We start from the raw sequence: 20,956 nt of genomic DNA on the forward strand, positions 1-20,956 counted from the left end.
CTTGGCCTCCTTATGATATGGAACTGACTGAGAATAAAGGGCAGCATGGAATTGTAAAAAAATTGCTGTGCTGGCTCAACAGTCTGTGTGTGGAAACCAGCAGGCTACTCCTGGCAAACCAAGAATTCTGTCCACAGATTATTTTCTCCGTGGCAAAGCTAGCTTAGAGAGGAAGGGGAAGCCTAGAGCAAGAGCACTCACAGATATCCTTGGTGCTATTTTAAATAGAGAAGCAAAAATGAAGATATTTAAAACTCTGATCTATAATTTGTTTTCCCTTTTCACTCTGTAAACAAGATTATTTGGCCCTTGGTGTGCTTTATATTTTGAAAGGATCAGCATTGTATAGCTACTTTAATCTAATTGAAATGCACATTAGAAACAGAAACAGATGTACGACAAACAGCTGTATGGCAGACCTGTTCCCAAGCTTCCAGAAAACTTAGAAAATATAGTGTTTGCAAAAAGGCAATGATGAGAACGAACAACACTTCTAATAATCTTTTTTCTGCTTAGTTAAACTGCAAATGTCCCTCAAAATAACAGAATTCTGACAAATTCTTTCAAATCCTAGATCATTACTTCACAATTCCTAGCATCTCCTTCATAAACTGATCCCCTTCCTTCCTAAATAATTATTACAAACTATGTCTGAGGGAACTGGGTTTTTCAAAAGCTAAGTTAAAAATTTATAGGAGCAGAACATGGATCTGAAAATGGATATGAGAATAGATTAACCTCATTTCTTCTGGGTGGAAAGTTTTTACCTGGATAGAGCAGAAAAGTCACACATGCTGAAACACCTAGTTCAATGCTAATCACGATTAGAATGTTATTTCTAATAGCTATTATGCTCTTGTGCAGGAGGCTTTATCTTTTATATCCAATGTAAGAGCAAACATTAAGATCAACACTCAAAAGAGTGAAATGCCTAGTGTTTTCTCTTTCACAGAATACAAGCAGGTTTTTCCATTTCTGCAACTGCAAATAACTGCCATCAGAAGAAATAATACAACCAATGCAACAACAAAAACCCCCCAACAACCTAAGGGAGAGCTGTCAATGGCAAACACACTGCAATCAAGTCTATTAATTGCACTCCAAGCACAAATTTGATTATGAAGGTTTGTTGCTGATGGCACCTGGTGATCCAGGTAGGGCAGCTTGCTGAGACTGTTCAATATTATGTATGTAGGAATCATCAAAAGCTTCAGAGCTAGATATTTAATTGGTCCCCAAATTACAATGAAAAAATTACAAAAAACAATCTGGGGGAAGCATTACTTTACTACCCCTGATTAAGTTAGTGTGACAGGCTCCAGCATACAAAAAGCTATTGACACAGGTGCATTGCTCAAAATACATAGATTGTCAGTTCAGATTTTAACTTTCACCTGTCTAAGCAAAGAAACAGCTATCAACTTTGATTCTACAAAAGTGAATAAAAATATTTTGGAGGACTCAAAGCACAGTCTTTCTATAAGAAAAACTCTTTCTTTATTACCCTGTGTGAAATATAGCAGCTCCAGTACAGGAGCATTTTGAAAATGGTCTAAGGCTATCATCTTCTTTAGAAAAGTCTGCAATACCTGAGAGATACTCTTGGCATTCCCTTTATGCAAACAGTTAAATACAGATTTTCTACTTCCTGATCCTGTTGGTCAATGTTACCCCAGGAAAAATGGTCTTGGAAGCTTTTGAAAGATTGGTCCAAAACCTTTTAGGATCACTCAAGCAGCCTTTGAAGATGAAAATTTTCTGAGAACTGCTTTATTTTCAACATTATCTTCTTTTGTTGAAGAACACCTGGGACAGCTCTAATTTGAAATATTTTCAAAAAATGCCAAACCAGTGGAATAATGTGGTGAAAACCACTGGAAATCACTGACACTAAGCCCCTTTTATGCAGATGTCATCATACAATTCTCAAGTGCCCTGTTTTCCCAAGAAACATTTATTTTTAACTTCAGCACTGCAACGTGCAATTTCTAGAGATCCCTACACTAGGAGTCCCTGTGAAACTCAACACCACAGCTGGTGATGCAGGAATTTAAGATAAAATACAGGGATTAGAGTGTGAGCTTTTGTGTCAGACATGAACGTATGCTGACAGTGCATTTACAGACAGTAAAAAGGACTGACACTGTTAATGCACCAGGTGGTAACCACAATAGAAGCCATTAAAAACAATCTTCAGTAGTTTACATAGTAGTAAAGAGCAGAATGGAAGGACATTAGTGAATATCACAACAGTCATGGTCTTGGACTTGAATTTCCAAATGATAGTTTTGATCAGATCCCATTTAGTTTGCTGCTGACTGAAGGCATTCACAAATCACAGGTGCAATCAGTGGTTGCCATCAAACCACACATACAGCACTTGTCTTTTCCTCAGGATGTTTCAGAAAACAATTTCAATCATAACAACTAGAGAAACAACAAATTCAAAATTACCGATTATTCACCTACAGAGAGACCATTAAAGGGATCCACACAATAATCTATTTTCAGGAATGATTTTACAAAAATAAAATAAAATACACTACATGTGAAAAAGATCAATCACTCATATCCTGAGCTCACATTCATCCACCTATCCCCTGTAAAGCTTCCAGTGGACTCTTCTGGCAACAGAACAGAAACACTGGATTTCTACTGTATAACTTTCTATTGAAAATTGCAATTGAAATTTTGGCATTATTGGTATTGATATTTTGATTTTTGGAATCTAAAAAAATACAAAAAATGTAGCTTTGCCATTTGGGATGCATGTGTTTCTCTCATCTTCCTAATAGCCACCTGCTGTCATGATCTGATAAACAACCTCTGGAGAAGACAAAAATATTCAGATTACTATGGATAACAGCATAAAAAATTAGAATAATGGAGCTGTAATAAAAACAACTGCACTCCTTTCAGTATTAGAGCTGCCAGACAGACTGCTTGTAGTATCTCAACTACTGTTAGAAAAAAGAACTTGCCCAGGAATTCCTGGTTTCCCCCGCTTTGTGTTTGACCTGGTTAAAAATTAGCATTGCTGTTTTGCTTAGCTCTTCAGCTAATGTAAAGGACCTACTATGCAGTAAGCCACAAAGCCAGCAGCACAGCACTGAGAAAGCACTTTTTAATTTACTGCTAGAGAGCTGGCCAGAAGAACATCACATACTGGGCTAAAATCTGCCTTTGGATGCACACAAACTTAATCTCACTAGAATCAACAGGACCCAGCATGTGCAGCCTGAGAAATAATTTAGTCCATTAAATTCATGCAATTTACACACAATCAGTGGCTTCGGAGTTCTGCTCTTCAGGGGAAAAGGAAGACAAAGGAGGTTTAAAATAATCAAAATATTCCCATGTGGATGGCTATTACTGTCTCAAATTAGGACAAACTTTAAACACAAAAGATAGTTTAAAATATTTCAGATAAGTTAAAATAAAAAATTGATTGAAATATTTGAGTTTATGTTTGAATACAGAAAAACTCAATAGATTTAAATCTCCTATTTAAGTGAAAGTACACTTCTTTCATTGAGGTCCACTTTTGCTACCATCAAACAGACCATTTATAGCCTCTTTGGAAACATTATATATCTATCTATATCTATATAGATAGATATACACACACACACACACACATTTTAAAGGAAATAAAGAGGCAGACGTGCCTCAGGAAATAAGATGCTTCGCAACCAAGAAAAAATATGATCACTATTACTGTTTTCTTATTAAAATGTGTAGGATAAATCTCTGATATGGAGAGAGACACACACATTGCATATGAAGTCTATATATAGTATAGAAGTGTGATTTCTGCTACTGATTTAGAGGAAATATCAGCACCAAGATCCCTTCTGGGACAGAATAAAATTTGTGCCTTTATACTTGTAGATATTAAAAGACAGCCAGGTCCTGCAAGGTGCACTGTACCACCCAGTAAGTGCTGAACATTTACAGTAATTTCACGATTACAAGCCGCACTGACTATAAGCCGCATCTCCAGGTGTCGGCAACATTTAGCTCTTTGTCCATACATAAACCGCACCTGATTATAAACTGCTCTGTCGTTTGCAGCGAGGACCCGCGTGCAACAAAGTTATAAATTAGTAAAAGAAGCACAGGATCACGGGGTTTACTGGCTGGGCTTGGCCCGCTCAGGGCTGCCGATGGGTCCAGCCCACCGCTGCCACTGGGCTCGCTCACCCTGGCCCGACGCTGCCCCGTGGCGGCAGGCAGGCACGGAGTCCCCCTGCCCACTCTCGTGGTGCTGGTAGGAGGCGGGCACGGAGCCCCCCACCCGCTCCTGCGGCGCTGGTGAGAGGCGGGCATGGAGGTCCTCGCCTCTCCCCCGAGCCGCGGGGCCAGCAGGAGGGAGTCCCCCGCCTCCCGCCCTGCGCTGCCGGCACGGAGCACACCTCCACCCGCTGCGCAACAGAGTAACCAATCTGTAACAATCGTGCAATCCCGGGTTTTACTGGCAGGTGCCTGGTTGGCACTTACGGGGTTGGAAATTTCAAAAATTTTTTCACATATTAGCCGCTCCTGAGTGTAAGCCACATTTCCAGGGTGGGATCAAAATTTTAGTCAAAATGATGCAGCTTATAATCGTGAAATTACTGTAATCTGTTTTTCCCTGAATGAGAATCTCGGTGAGAGACAGATTGTCAGTCATGAATTTCAAATGGAGGTTGTAGGCAGATGCTTTGCTGCACAAGTTTTGGGGGCTATTTCTGAAATAGTGAGAAATGTTTCAAGGAAATAGAGTGATACATTATGGACAATATTTTTCTGTTTGGTGCCATAACGCAAAACCTTGTTCTGATGAATCAGTATATACACTAAATTATCCTACTTACTTTTATGCATGGAAAAGACACATCAGAAAGCATTATGTTAGCCAGTTCAACATCTGGCCAGCAGACGGACTGAACACTGGGACACAGTAGAACAGGGAGAAGGCAGTTGAGGAAGAGTGTAATACCTGTTGGGAGTGGGAATGATGGGCAGGGAAGGAATGAAAAGCCTGGGCAGAGGACTCACCCACTGCTGTAGGGAAGCCAACAGATCTCAGAAAAAGGAAGTGCTGAAGAGCAACCCTGGCAGAACACAACAGTTTTGGTCTTTTAAAAATGTTTAGAAACTCTGGCGTTTTTGTATACAGCAAGTAGAGTCAACTTCCCTTTTTAATTTCTGGTAACTCAAGGAAATTCAGTTTATTTATCTGATACAGAGTTTATTACAGGAATTTCCTCAAGTTTGATGGCCTGCACTCCAAAGTGTAAGTAGCCTCTAACAACTGTACCTGCCTATGTGTAATACAATCCCATTGCTACAAGGAGCATAAAATAATGTTTGACCAGCTAACATTACTCCATTTAGCACAAGTTAAATGGTGGAAAAAATTAAATGGAAGCAAGTCATCATCTTGAAATTAAAAAAAAAAAATAAACCAACTTTTCAGTTAGTTAATTCAATAAAATGACACACAATAAAATCTGTGCATTTAACAATCACAGTTATTTTAAAGGCTATAAACAGCCAAAAACATATCCTCACAGAGGTGGTGGAAATGAAACCTCTGGCAAATCTTTCCCAGTGTGTTTTTGTTATCACAGAAGGGACTTTTTAATCACTGATTTAATTTGACACATATCAAGAAATAATTTCATCGTGCCCTTTCTAATTAAAAGCATTTATTTGATGAATTTGCTCTTACCCTGATCCCCACTTTGCTTGGCATTTCTGTGGAATCCCTATCACCCATATGTCCACAACAGATTCACAGGTCAGACTAAACGATAAATTAAAGCTTCCATACCCTTTGTGTTTATTTCTATAGTCCTCCATAACAGATGTACACTAGCTACTGAGTTTGTCAGCTGCAAAGAAGAAACAGTTTCTTTGATTATCAATGTTCTCACTATTTGGTAAAACAGCCCAAAAAAAGAAGCCTGAAGAGAAGACTGTTCTTATGCTAACCAATCTGGACTTTATGTGTGACTCTTTCTGAGCTGTCCTGGGAGGGAGGAGAAAAAAACAACCACTGCCCCTTAACTACCCATGCTATGTACCAAAACTCTGGAAAGGTAACACAGTGCTCTTTTATCATATCAGCAAGATGATTCTGCTTTTAGCTCTATAGACACACAGAGAAATATAATATATGCTGTATCTTTAAGGACTGAGTTTGTGCTTACTGGGATTTCACAGCAATAAGCTTTTTAGATAGGAGGAAAATTCCTATCCTGCAAGGTGAAAATAGATCTATAACTTCTTCAGTGTTATATTATCATAAATTACTCATGGCCCTCATTATTAAAATAAAGACCTCACTTGTCTGCATGTGTATATGCTTGTATGTATTGCAAAAAACCACACAAGCATGCATACATTTCATACATGTAAAACACAGATGCATAATAAATCTAAGTTAGAGGGCATGGCTATATAGAAAACAACCACTAAATAATTATAAGGATTTTTTTTTTATTAAAACCAGAAAAGGCATGCATACTAAAAATGAAAGAATACATAGGCTGAACATATAAACTGGTGGAAAAATTAGTTTATGAAAAGCTGACAGTAATAAAAAGCAGACAGTTGAAATCTTACTGCAAACGGTCTAGTTTAAAGCTGAGAATCTTGAGCATCTATTAAAGTGAAATGCAGGATCATATCAAAGAAAGGCAGAACATTAAAATAACCAGAAATGGAAAATCCAGAATATCCTCTGTTTAATTCTACCAGCAAGAAAACAAACACAAATTGTACACGCTACATCACGTCACACACCATCTTAATTCAGCTACATTAAAATGAGTTTTCCTCAAAGAAAAGCTCATATCATGACTACACCTTTAAAAAGCTCATGTTTTCATTGTTTGGGTTTTTATATGAAGAAAAAACAAGACTGCATCAGGAGTTGTAAATCTTTATGCTTAATTTGATAGTTCAGCACTTTTGCAGTTGAGTTTGCAGCACACACAGACCAGTTTCCTCACGCTTTCCCGCTTATTTTTCAGCACTCGGGAATTCTTAAGCACACTGCACAGTGCATACACAATTTGTAAGGCATGCTCATCATCACTTGTTCAGCTTTATGCACCAAACGAGACACGCTTCAGGTTTCTATGTGCGCATCTCACAATGATGTTTTAAAATTTTATCACCTGGTTTCCAGGGAACTGAGGCTTTGAATCTATATTTGAAATACCACCTGAACGGGTGAAACATATTGGTATTCCACACACAGCCTCCTGCTGTCATTCCACTGCTGGCATGGGACAGTCTTCACCAAGACTTAGAAAACCTCATTCAATATTCCTCTCTGGAGGATCTAACACTTACTGTGAATTCTGCTCTTCAACTTAAATACCAGTGTCTGTGGCAGGCCAATTCTATCATTGCAGATACAGCATCCCTCAGGCGAGGTCCAACCTTTCTCTTGCAGTGCACCCAGGGATTAGCTTGACTTCCCCTAAATTCTCTCCAGTGCACAGTACAAGCTAATCTTTCCTGTAGGAAGCAGGAGATGGGGTTGCCATGACAACAGAGCACATTCTAGCAGTGGGACCACTGAGATGAGCTGAAAAGACGACAGTGAAACATGCACTCAGCCTTCCTCCGGGGCTACAGGCTTCTTCCTCCAGGATTTAATTCCCCTGCAAGTTTACTGACAGGCTAGGAGGTTGATTAGCTATGTATTTTGCTGTGGGGAGATTACTAGTTAAGAATACGGTTGAGAGATCATAGCATTATTTAATGAAACTGCCATTCCTCCTTACATTAAAGTGCTGATTTAAGCGTGGCTGCTTTTAAGCCACTGCTCTTTCATACACATTAGTCCTACACTTGGTCCACACTAACATCTCACTGTAATACAGTCACAAGCCAAGTCCTGTGCTTCAGCTTCAGTTTTCCAGCATATTAGGCACGGTTTTATGCTCATACACACACATGCACACAAAGAGCACAGTGTAACATCTGTGTTTGGAGCTCAAAGGGTTCTGCTTGTGGGGGAGGGAGCACCGAGAAAAGCAAGGCACGGCAGCCACGTGTCATGTACAACAGCCACAATAAGCTTTGGGAGCCCTGTTCATCAGGCAAAAGAAAATTGAGTAATCTATACTGTAAATATCAGCTATTTTCTGCCCCAGAATAATGTCTGAATCCTACGCTTTAAAGATTTTTTTTCTCAATGAGAAAGCTTTTTAAGCTCTTGCATTTCAATTATTTACACGTTTTTAATTGCTCAATCAAATTTTCATGCAGAGTGTTTTTCTTTGTGTTTTAATTTCTCTTGCAAAATCACACAACACAATATTGTGGTAAATTCCTGGAGGTTGGACCATGACTGTCTCTTCTGTTGTTTCAGAAACAAACATGTCTCAGTGAGCTTCCACCTTAAAGACACAGTAACCAAGAATTTTCAGTTTCTAATCATGTTTTTAAGTCATTCATTTGCCCAAGATGGAATTCTTCCTCCTTTGTGCCTTCACTTTTGAGCATGTAATGTGTGGCCACCCACTGACCAACCATCATCAGGCAACACCAGTCCCCACAGTACATGTAAAAGTTTAACCCATCCACATATAAAAGAGTTGTAGGTGAGCCAAATCCACACCATCTGAATCCATTTCTCAGTCTGGAAATTTTAAAAGAAAAGAACCTCCATAAAGGTCTCTGACACAAGGAAAAGGAGGAGCCCAGGGGTTGCATTTAGCCAGAACTCCTGTAGGTAGGGAAGGTGGGGGTGGATGAAACAGTGGGAAGACGTGCAACAGCTTTTTCTCTACAGCAAGTTATACAGGACAGTGGGCAGGTCAGCCCCAACTCACTTCATGTTGGCAAACCACACTAGGCCAAGAATTTGGCTGGAGAGGGAAGGTACCATGTTGGGGAGGCATCTTGATGACTGGAATGTGTAAGGAAATTTTTGGGAGGTCTGGGAGGATGGGAGAATGTGGAAGCCTGAGCCAGGATCTCCCAATGATCATCAATCAAATCACTGTTTTTATCCTGGTACTACACTAATTGCATTTACAGTGAGAAGCCCTCTGACAAAACCCAACCAAAAAAAAAAAAAAAAAACAAACCCTACAATTCCTTTTCCATGGCTATGCAATATCGCGCCTCCACAACTTGAAAAGTATCTCAGTGTTACACAACCCTTTAAAGTTTAATCTTAATTTGGATTTTAGCATGAGTCAGGAGTATATACACACAAAACAGTATCCCTCAGAATCTGCTAGCTCTGACTCATCCTACAGCTTGCTATGAAGACGAATTACACCACACACTACAGCACCTGTATTTATTATCATCTAATTAGTGTTAGGCTTTACTTTTTTTTCCACTTTTCCATTCAAGTTCTATCCAACTGGAGAAATGCCAAATCATGTAAGCGACATATGGTTTTGCTTTTGAAATCATCCAGCCAGAACTCCCAAATACTGAAAAATCTTTGCCTAAATAACATTCAGCTTGAAAGACAATATTTTTCACCTTCAATTCCAGTGGGAAACACTGATATTTGTAGGTATGCAAATTTTTTTGAGAAAAAGGGGCATATAATCAGATGCTGAATGATGTTATAGATTTTTTCCTGTCACATGCTGTCTCCTCACAATGTGAAAAGAACAGTTAACAGCAAGATTAATGCTGTGAAAGTAGCTAAACTACAATTATGGCTAATGAAAGTAAGGTTCTGTTTCTTTTTTGTTTCACAAGTTATGACTGTAGAAACCAGTAAATATTGCACTTAGAATGGAAACATTCATTTCTCAGTGCTCATGTGCAGATCTTCCATTTAACAATACTGTATCCTGTGTTCCTGGAAATTCAGTCTTTCAGCCAGGTACAAAAAATAAGTACTATGTTTGTTTAGTTGTTGAATAGGGAATGGATTCCCCTGCTGGCACCCTAAACAAGTAGCATCCAGTTACTAAACTAGGTCCAAACTATTCCTGATCACATTCTTTTCATTTCTAGCAAAAACTTCTTGTGTTCTATTTCAGATTAATATCCAAATCATTCTCTTAGTAGGAACACACCTTCTTACACAGATGTGAAGTAACAAAAGCAATTTACGTAAATGAGCTAAGTCTGGAGATCTCTTGGAACATCCAAGAGCACACAGGTACTCTTATTCCATCTGTAAATCCCTGGGTATATCCAGGAAAAGGTGACAGTTTTGGTGAGCCCAGATGGAACATGCCAGAATAGGGGATAAGATAAAATGAAAGCGGAGGACTTAAACATAAGTGATCTACTCTAAGAAACAACAGCTAAATGTAGCATACCAGGACCAAAGCAGCACACTTCTAAGGCTTGAGTGGAATGACCAGCTCTAGGTCCGCAGCAGAAAATGCCCCCACCACTCTCTTAGGTCTCTCCTAGCTTTTCCAAAGGTAGAATCTACCTTTATCAAGACTAGTGTCTGAATATTGCTGTTTGTTTACCCTCTTGTTCAGAAGAGAATGAGTGGCAAATACACAACAGCCCCTTTTCCTCTCAACGGGACACCCACAGCTCAAAGTAAAGATGTGGAAGGTCAGAAGACACATCCTGTCCTATGTTTCTGCATGAGTTCACAGCTTTGGCTTCAAATAAGGAGTCTGAGGATTTCACATTGAAAATAAACTAGAAAAAAGACAGGAAAATAAAACTATATATAGGTTCAACATGACAGGTGGACATGAGAAAGTGAAGACTATTGTTTTGATTTCCTGTCTTTTTTAATCATGCTTAACTGTGAAATCATAATTGAATTCTCAATTTTATTATATAATTTTTATATATAGCTGTTCACAGAGTCCTTTGAAATCTATGGATGAAAGAAAATACCATTTGTCTTCTTAAGAGCTATTCAAGATTAAAGAGTGCTAAATGCTGAGCTAGGAACAAAAGGTTTAAGTACATTTAAGTCTGGCTGAAATAGAACAACAGTGCCCAGTACTTTACAGAATCAAACCTGTGATTTGGGGATTTTAATCCTCTAATTCCCCACACTTTCCTTTCTCTTTTTAAATATATCTTGGAAACTGAGATCCTGCTTTTGTCAGATGAATTGGTTCTGCGGAATAGAGTGACCTTCAGTCCTTGTGCAGTGATACATCAAGCAGCAGCCTACACCCAGTGCAAGCTGTACCACCACCTTCTGACAGCAAACACTCAGACTTCATCTTCTTAAGCACAGAACTAATGGCTCAGAGCTAGCACCTGCATACACCTAAATCTGTAAATGAAAAAGACAGGTTTGCTTCTTTGCTTCAACACTGTAACAAAATTGTTCTTAAACACAAACTGGTTTGTGGGGTTTTTAAAATGTGTCATAAAATTAAGCATTTCCCACCTATAATTTTACCACTGGATCATTTAGGCAATCAGAACATATTTCCAGTACCTCTCATACATTTTTCCCTCCCTGTAGTTCCTCTCAGTTCACTGACTCTACTCAAATAGGAGTAGGTATCAGCAGAATCAGTGTTCATGAACTTTGAATCGAATTAATTTGTAAGTAATGACACTTTCCACGATAGGATTTTTTAACATGCAAAATGATGAAGAGTGCTGTGATTTCATTCTATAAGTCAAAGGAACTTATACAGAAAAACTTAAACAGCCTGTACTTGTAAAATTGCAATATAATTTTATCTCTTAAGCAAATGCTTTGCATTTTACGACCGTAGTGCAAATGAAGTACGTATTGAAGGGATAAAGCCACCCCATTGTGAGACATGGACAACACTGAACAACATTAAATTATTTCTACACTGAAATCATAAATGCAAGACGAGGTCAGATGTCTTACTAGGATGTCCTCTAGATCTTTAAAATAAGTTTATCAGATTGGGAATGGTGGAGAGGCCTAGAAAATATAAAAATGCTCTTTCAAATGTTTTTTGCTTTATACAGTTTCTAAAAGCCAAATTTCATTACTTTTCTAAACAGGCAGCAGGATTGCAATAAGCCCTTAACCCTGTCCTGCAAGAGGAAAAGCACAGATACACTTTTCCCAACCCTGACAACAGCCACAGGCATGATGGAGAAGAGAAGGAGCAGGTTTCCTGGACTTACTTTCCCACCATCCAGCTCCATTGTCACAGAATCCTGGAATTTAGATTGAAAAAGACCTCTAAATCATTGAGTCCAAACTTTGACCAACCAACACCTTGCCAAGCAGACCATGGCACGAAGTGTCACAATCCAGTCATTTCTTGAACACCTCCAGAGACAGTGACTCCACCACCTCCCCGGACAGCACATTCCTACATTTAAAAACCCTTTCCATGAAGAAATTCTTCATGATGTCTGGGTGTTCCAGTGCTCAAGCTTGCAGACACTGACCCTTTACTGAACTCCACACAGATGTACCCTACACCAGCCAAAACTCAGAAAATCTTTCACACTTTTAACTCCTAACAGGCTTGAGCTCCTGCCACTTCATCAGTCCACAGTACATTGTGTTACTGTGCTCCTGCAGAGAAGCCCTGCTCTTCAGGACAGTTTTATACCAAAGTGACCAGTGAAGATCTCTGATTTTTTTCATCTGCAGTTCCCTGGATACCAGCAACAACATTGCAAGATTCACATCTGCTCTCTTCCATTTAAATACAACATGCTTTGAATGTCAGATAATTTTTTGTCTAAAAATGTAAAATCTAAGTATGAAAATTAAACTCTACATTCCCAGTTAGGGAATTCAAGGCACGTGTACTTAAAATATTTAAATTAAATACGATCTGGGTACAATCCCAAAAAGGTTGCATTTAGCACCATGTAAATTTGGACAAATTAAAATATTCAACCTATTCATACTCTGAGATAACAAAGCTCATTTATAAATGCATGTTTTGCAAGTTCAGTGTTCTTGCTGTTATACAGTGTTGAAGTATACTCTCTGAAGCATGAAACATGCCAGAGTTCAAGGAGTGTCTGGATGCCACTCTTAGTGATATGATTTAGGTTTAGACAGTTCTGTGAGTTCTGACAGTTCAAGGAGTTGGACTTGATGATCTTCATGTGTCTCTTTAAACTTGAGATATTCTATTATTCTCACATTCTTATATTTAACACTATTAAAGAAGGTAATTGATTTCTGTTTAGTATTATGAATTTTGCTCTACAAGCTCATGTCTTTGCGCATAAGCTATCCAAATGGGAAACAGTATCATGCATTAGTCTTCAGAGAAAAAAAAAATTAAATAGGACATCCAGGGCATTTGTTGTTTTATTCTTTCACTATTCAGTCACTTCAGTAAAAAAGCAGCATCTCTATGACACGTTCTGCAGTCAGACTTTAAAGTTGATTTTAAAAATCCAGGAAACCTATGTTTTTATTGTTTAAGCATTAAAGAAATTCAAATACAATCTTTAGTTAAGAAAGGAAAACTTAATCTAGATTAGCTTTATTGAAGCAACTTCTGCTTCATTACTCATATTTATGACATTACAGGAAATTATCAATATGATAAATGCTTTTTGTAGTGCTCATGGTTACAAATGAAATTAATTTTAGAAGCTGTATCAAATTTCCTTCTTATTACTCCAAATCATGTCACTACAGTACTATGGATGACCCCCTGCGCATTTCTGTGTTTGAATGTTTTTAGGTCTGTTTTCAGTGTAACAGAAAGTCTGGTTTTCAATTATTTAATACTTGGTCTTTTTAGAAATGTACAGCTTATTCTCCCATATATATCAATTTAATTTACTTTTGAGGAGAAAGGCACTGACATTAAAGAAGTTGGAAATGGATGCAACAACACATAGTAAGGTGGCTGAAAACAAACAATTTGGAAAGACCAAAAATGCCCCTTTCCCAATCATGCCAGGCAGGAAGTTCTATTTAAAGTTCCCCAAATGGCTTTCACAGAATCACAGAATCATGGAACAGTCTGGCTTGGGAGGGACCTTAAAAATTCTAGCCCCTCTTCCACTAGGTCAGATAATTGAAGTCAAAGTCACCTCCAACCTGAACACTTCCTGGGATGGGGCATCTGCAACATCTCTGGATAACCAGTTCCAGTGACTCACCATCCTGACAGGAAAGAATTTCTTCCTAATACCTAATCTAAAGGTACTCTTTTTCAACTGAAAGCCATTTCCCCTTGTTCTATCACTACATTAATGAATTCAGAGCAGGAGAAAACATTTTAAGTAATTCCTGTCTTAAAAATCACGGTAAATAACAAAGTTTACATAAACCTTATTTGCTGATGAGGTTTCTCATGGAGTTTCCATTTATGACAGACACACAGAGAAATCAAGATCAGGTAATACAAAAAGTTATTGGCCCAGAAAAGTGACAAAAAAATCCATTAATTATATTTTAATATCTAAGTATAAATTCTTGGTATAAGACCATAAAGATCAAGATCCAAAGTGAAGCAGCTTATGGTCTATTTCTTTGCATATCTATAAAGAAGCAAGAAGGATATGATATCCAGCTCTGGCTTCACAAAGCATCATACTCAAGGAACACCCAATATGGGAAAAGAATTGAATATCCATATTTTCATTCCGGTTCAGTAGACATCAGGGTATTTGAAAGAAATTTACTGATGTTACCCCATGGCTGCTGAATGACAACTGAGGAACTAAAGTTGAAGGTGAAGCTAAAGAAAGTGCAAGCCGCAAAACAGTTCAAAATACCAGGTTTCACAACCAGTTCACAACCTTTTAAGCACAGCTGATCTGCATCCAAATACTGCATTGGTTCTTTGCTTTGTCATGAAGTGCACCTCTGCAAGATGATGAAGCAACAGCACTTCAAAAGGACATGAGGAAGAGTGTGAGGAAAATTTACTTCCTCTTGATTTTTCCACCTTGTTCCAAAGGTCTGTTAAGCTTCAGCAGGTATAGAAAGAATAATTCTTTGGCCCTGGTAGGTGCAACAGCTATACCAGTTTCTAGAGGGGAATTATGTAATTCTCATTTAAATTGGTATCTTACATCACCAGAAGAGAAGGCAGTTGACTGATTCAGTACAGCTGGCATTAGACTCCAAGAAGGATATGAAGAAAATATTCCAAGGACATCTACCCTGAAGTGAACCACTTAGGCACTGCAGATCAAATAAATAAAGTTGAGACATGAGAGCATCACCTGGGCCAAAACCTTGGCTTACTCTGCTAGCTAATGCTCACAGATAGATATCAATGCTAAGGAATATCTAATAGGGACAGAATGGGAATAGTGCCATAAAACTGATCTAAGAGTACTCACCATGGAGGAGGAATTTAGAGGGGGAAAGGGATATCACATCCATAGCATATCCTCTAAAACAAAAAGGCCAACAAGCCTAATGTCCCCTATGCAAGACCAAACAGATGAGGGTAATACTGATGGCTATTGCTGCCAGCCTAGTCTCATCCATGCAGTGCAGCAGTGAGATGTGGGGTGGGGTTATTGTTAGTTCCCACCCACGTGTCGGTTCTGAAACTCCCACAAGTAAACACGATTCAGGAAGACTGCTCCCCACCAACGCTCACACATAAAGGCTTTGATTACTTCAAAATGAAAATGGAAACATTTTCCCCCTGCATCTCAGACTTACAGATTTTCACTGACAAACTGAAGTCCCTTTGATTTTGTTTTTTTAAAAATTTTGGTTCACTTTTCCTGCCACCAAATCACTAAAAGGTCATGGGTTGACAGAGAATCACTTTCTAGAGCCAGTGCCCTGGGGTACTGGTTCCTCATGAGAAGGCAGGATGTGTGCTGCTGGTTTGCTCTTGCAGAGCTGGTACACTGGTTTGACATTGCCAGCAGGCACATCTTGCAGGGCTGCCTGCAACACCTGCGTCTCCACCGAGCTCTGCCTCCAAGGCACATATGAGTGTGTCACTCTCTGCACAAAGAGGGGGATGAGGGTGGGCACCAGCAGCTCCAGCTGCAGCACGCAGCAACCCCTGAGGAACACGCCTAAGCACTCCCAGTGCCTGTTTGGAGGAGGGAGGCACATGCTGTTCAGGCAGTGACTCCTCACAGTTTACTTTTTCTTTTAATGAGCATCATCAACCTGAGACAGGTTTTTTTTTTAGAGAGAGATTGCTCTTGCCATCTGAGAAAGGTTAAGGAAAAGAAAGTCAGCATGTCAGTAGTGTACAAGAGGGGAAATAAATAGAGGAAAAAAGGGGACAGAAGTGAAGAGCTAATGACCTGCCTATTCTTTGTCCTCAAGTAGTTTTCCTTTTGGTTGGTTAGTTTGGAGGTTTTTTTTTTAGAATTTCTGCTTAACATGTATGTACATATGCCTGAATTAGCACTTACATGCTCCTGCTTCTATCAGGTCACCGTTACGGCAGGCATTGTACCCATATATGTGAGTACCTATAAAATCCCTGGCCTAAAAGCTTACTGCTGAATCAAGCAGGACAAGAGAGAAAATACATGGATTTAATGCAATATTATCCTTTCCATTCTCCAGACAAGAACCAAGACCCAAAAAATCAATTTAAAAAAATCAATAAAACTGACCAGGGCAAAGATGAGTAGGAAAGAAATACAAACTCTTCGAATCCCTGAATCTGCATCTCCACCTCTCATGATCAGAGCAGGGATTGCACACTGGCACTTCCATAATGCTATTTTTGCTGTTTTGCTATATTTTTCTACCGCACCAAAAAGGGTACATTTTCAGAGGTATATTTGTTTCTCTGTGTAACTACTAGTGCATCTAATAACATGTTCTCCCTTATAAAAAAAAAAAATGTTGCAAATTGTAAGCAGTAAGAAACTCTAAAAAGCCTCAGGATGGTTGAATTGAGCATGTTAACACAAAATTATCAGATACTTTTCAGTAAAGAATTCCACTTCACTTATGGCAAAAAGTATATTAAGCAACAGGGAGAGGTAAAACAAAGATTTAAGTTACACTCAGTCTTTATAGTGGTTCATGAGGATAATTATGACTATGTAGACCAAAAATCAAAGAGCACGCTTACAATACAGTTTGCAACTGAACAATGCCTTTTCTTCCTGTTTTGCTACAGTCTCTCTGATGCTCTGCTAGGTGAAGGGAATCCCCTTGCTTACTTTATCTGCAAGACTTTGTTTCTTGATGCTATGCACTGTATTCCATCAAGTATTTGACATCTAGATGTGATGTCTGGAAATCTAAAAACAAGCACAAATAATCGCAGTGGGTCAAGCAATGATTCATTTGGCCAAATATCCCAATTTTAAGCAGATGTTGGGCAAAAGACCATAAAAATAGCAAAATATGATGATTTTTCTCCTACTATATCCTTGAAGTTTTCAGCAATCAATGCTATATCATCTTCTTTGAGGGAAGTTTTTTAAAAGTGTACTGAATAGCCATCAGTTGAACTATGCCTTAGGACTATGTTCACTTCAAATTTTTTCACTTCTGCAATATTCCGTGACACTAATACCTCAATTTAGACAGTGCCTGTGTGCAAAAATGTCTTTTCACATTTATGATCTCACTGCCTGATCATTTTGTTGTGACAATTTTTACAGTGTGAGAAACAGTATAAAATAATACCATGTTTACCACTACACACCACTTACAATGGTACAAACCTCTGTCATACCACTCCCTCAGGCATACTTTTCCCTAAAATGAAATGTCCAGGACTTTATTTAATGTCTCTTAATTTCACAGCTCTTTCTATTATACACATTCTTCATAGTGTCTTCTCTAAGCCTACAGCATTTTGTGATAGTATTTGTTTCATAACATCAGTTTTCAAGGTGTGATAATGCAATTAAGTTCAAGGAAGCACACAGAATGTAACATGATAACAAATTCATATTCTGTATGCAAATTTTTTGCAGTGTTTAAACAGAGATTTAAGAAGCAGAAAAGATTTTTAGCTAACGTTTCTCCCTAAGTATACAAATATGAGAGCAATTTATGTATAAAAGATTTACAAGCTGTTGACTGAGAAGCCCAAATCTGCTACTCTTCCATACAAAGCTATTAAACTCTTCTGCAGAAGAACATACAAGCTGTTTTTAAAGCTCACCATCAGTGGCTCTGATGAACTGGACTCACAATACAGACTGTTAGGATACACAGATATACATTTCCATCTAAGAAGTCCTACAGAGGAATACAGCAAAATGTTTTAAACTCTTTAAAGTCTTCTGTCCTCTCTTTAGCACACACCTCTACCACAGATGACCTCAGCTCTTGTAAGGTAAATAAAGATAACATAAGTCCTTAAGAAAGCTTATTCCCAAACAATATGGGGTGTATACAAAAGTGAAGTTATACATGCAGACAGGTAGGAAGCCAAAACTGTTCAGCCAGTAAATGATAATATACCAAAAAAAGGATGCATCCTAACTGTGTCTTCATATTATAGATTCTACAGTTAAGGCTTTAAAATTTTACAGTATGAAAATATATTGGTAGTCATGCACTGGTTACTATTCTAGAAGATCCCCAGGAGATGGTATTTATTTATGTAGAAAACTATTTCTGAGGATAGCCTCCTGGGAGATTCAGTACATCTCTTCTGAGCTTCCCGAGGGGACAGCAGTCAGACAACCTCACTTCAGCATCCTGCAGTACAACACAAACAACATCATGCAGGACATTCACTCAGCACAAGCAGCCAGTCACTGTCAGTGCCTCATTAGGCTGTCACAGCAAGTAAAGGCTTCACACAGGGGTATTAGTATTCCAGTCACTGAATCTACAGTATATAGGAAAGTCATCTTCTCCCTTCACATATTTATACGTATATTACTCTATACCAGAGGGAAACCCTTTCCAACTCTTTCTTTCACCCAACTTGCAGCACACAAACCCAGGTCCTGTCTCTAAGCTGCAGGCCTGAGGCAATTTAATTTATAGACACTCTAGCCTTAAGTGAAATACACAGTATGTCGATTCAGTCAATAAAACCAGCACCAATTATGGCTTTTTCCGGCATAGCATCCATATCTAGTTCACTGTATCTCTGGTATTTAATAAATGCATTTAATATGAACACAGAATCTAATTTAAGTTGCCAAAGTTTCTGATTTCACAGGTTAAGTGAAAAGAACTTCAGAAACCTGAATTTCTTGCCCATAAGTTTCACTTTCATGGTATCAAGTGCCCCAAATTAGAAGCCCAAAGTTCTCAAAATTAGTAGAGAAATAATTTATGCATAGGTATAAATAAATCCCAAAATCTGCATTATTTAGCAAAATGGATTTTTGCATTTAAGTGTTTCATTGGGTCTTGCTTGAATGAGCATTTCTGCTTATGGCTCTCCTAAAAATCAACCACATTTTCTGGAGAACTGAAATTAAAAATGAAAACAAAACAAAACAAAACAAAACCCCTATAAACAAATAAACAAAACAACCAATCAAAGAAAACAAACAAAAGCTCTTCTTGTTAATTTAGTCAAACTTACTGGCAACAAACAGGAGGATGGAAGCCACTGTGCAGCAGGAACAACTGGAGCTTGATGATGGTGGTGATATGGCTGAGTGGTTTTGGGTAACAATAAGGGGCAAGGCCAGCAAGGCAGGTGTGATGGTGGGAGTCTGTTATGGACCACCTAAACAGAATGAAGAGGCAGATGAAATATTCTAAGGGCATAAGGGAGAAGTCTCACTATCACTACGTGTTGTTCTTCTTGGGCCTTCAACGTACCAGATGTCTGATGGAAGTACAGCACAGCAGGGAAGAGATAGTCTAGGAGGTTCCTGGAAAATATAGAAGAAAACTCCCTGACAGAGCTGGTGATTGAGCCAGTTGGGGAAAATGCCTAGCTGGACCTGTTGTTTGTGAACAGAGAAGGACTGGTAGGTGCTGTGATGGCTGGAGGCCGTCTTGGGCATAATAATCACGAAATTATAGTTTTAGTTCTTTGAGAAGTAAGCAGTGGTGCTAGCAGGAACACTTTGAAATGCAGAGGGCAGACTTTGGCCCGTTCAGGAGACTGGTTGACAGCATCCCTTGGGAGGCAATCCTGAAGGGTAAAAGAATCCAGGAAGGTTGGACATTCTTCAAGAGAGAAATCTTAAAGGCACAGGAACAGGGCATCCTCATGTGCCAAAAAATGAGCTCAGGGGGAAGAAGACCTGCTTGACTGCACAGAGCTATTTAGCTGGAACTCAGGGGAAAAAGGAGAGTTTATGACCTTTGGAAGAATGGGTAGGCAACTCAGAAGGGCTACAAGTATGTCATGAGGCTATAGAAGAAAATTAGAAGGGTCAAAGCCAAACCACAATAGACACACATGTGGAGCCAGATAAAATCCACCCAAAGGTACTGAGGGAGGCAGCAGAAGTGCTAAGCAAGCTGCTTTCCATCATTTACCAGCAGTCCTGGCTAATCACAGAGGTTCCAGATGGCTGGAGGCTGGCCAATGTGGCACCCATCTACAAGATGGAAAGAGGATCTGGGGAGCTACCGATCTGTCAATCTGACCTCAGAGCCAGAGAAAGTCATAGAGCAGATAATGACACAGAACATGCAGAATAAACAAGGGATCAGGCCCAGTCAGCCTGGATTAAGGAAAGGCAGGTGCTGTTTGACTGAGAAAATATATTTCTATGATAATGTGATGTGCTTACTGGATGAGGAAAAGGTTGTAGATGTTGTTTACCTGGACTGCAGTAAACCTTTCAGTGCTGGCTCCCACAGCATTCTTGCAGAAAATCTGTCTGCTCATGGCTTGGATGGGTACACAGCTCACAGGGTAAAAAAACTGGCTTCATGGCCAGAGAGCCTCGAGAGTGGTGATAAGGGAGATACATCCTGGAGCAACCAGTCACTAGTGATGTTCCCAAGGGCTCAGTACTGTTTAATATCTTTATAAATGATTTGGACAAGGGGATCAAGTGCCCTGCCAGCATGTTCACAGATGACAGCAAGTTGGGTGGGAGTGTTGATGTGCTGGAGGGCAGGGAGGCTCTCAATGGGCTGAGGCCAATGGTGTGAGGTTCAACAAGGCCAGGTGCTGGGTCCACACTATGGTCA

The 20,956-nt window shown here is 39.1% G+C and overlaps 1 protein-coding gene across 4 annotated transcripts in view; it reads right to left on the reverse strand.

Annotated features, from left to right (window-relative positions):
* NOL4 (nucleolar protein 4) overlaps positions 1 to 20,956 on the reverse strand; it is a 192,437-nt gene that overhangs the window by 94,485 nt on the left and 76,996 nt on the right. Inside the window, exon 1 of one of the 4 annotated variants that reach the window (XM_033081010.2) lies at positions 7,348 to 7,447. The exons of the other annotated variants lie outside the window; for them this stretch is intronic. The gene's annotated coding sequence lies outside the window, so the exon portion shown is untranslated. Of the gene's footprint in view, positions 1 to 7,347; positions 7,448 to 20,956 lie in introns of those variants that run through there. 4 annotated transcript variants of the gene reach the window in all.

This window comes from Catharus ustulatus, chromosome 1 (assembly GCF_009819885.2).
Source record: "Catharus ustulatus isolate bCatUst1 chromosome 1, bCatUst1.pri.v2, whole genome shotgun sequence".
Classification (NCBI taxonomy): Eukaryota; Metazoa; Chordata; class Aves; order Passeriformes; family Turdidae; genus Catharus; species Catharus ustulatus.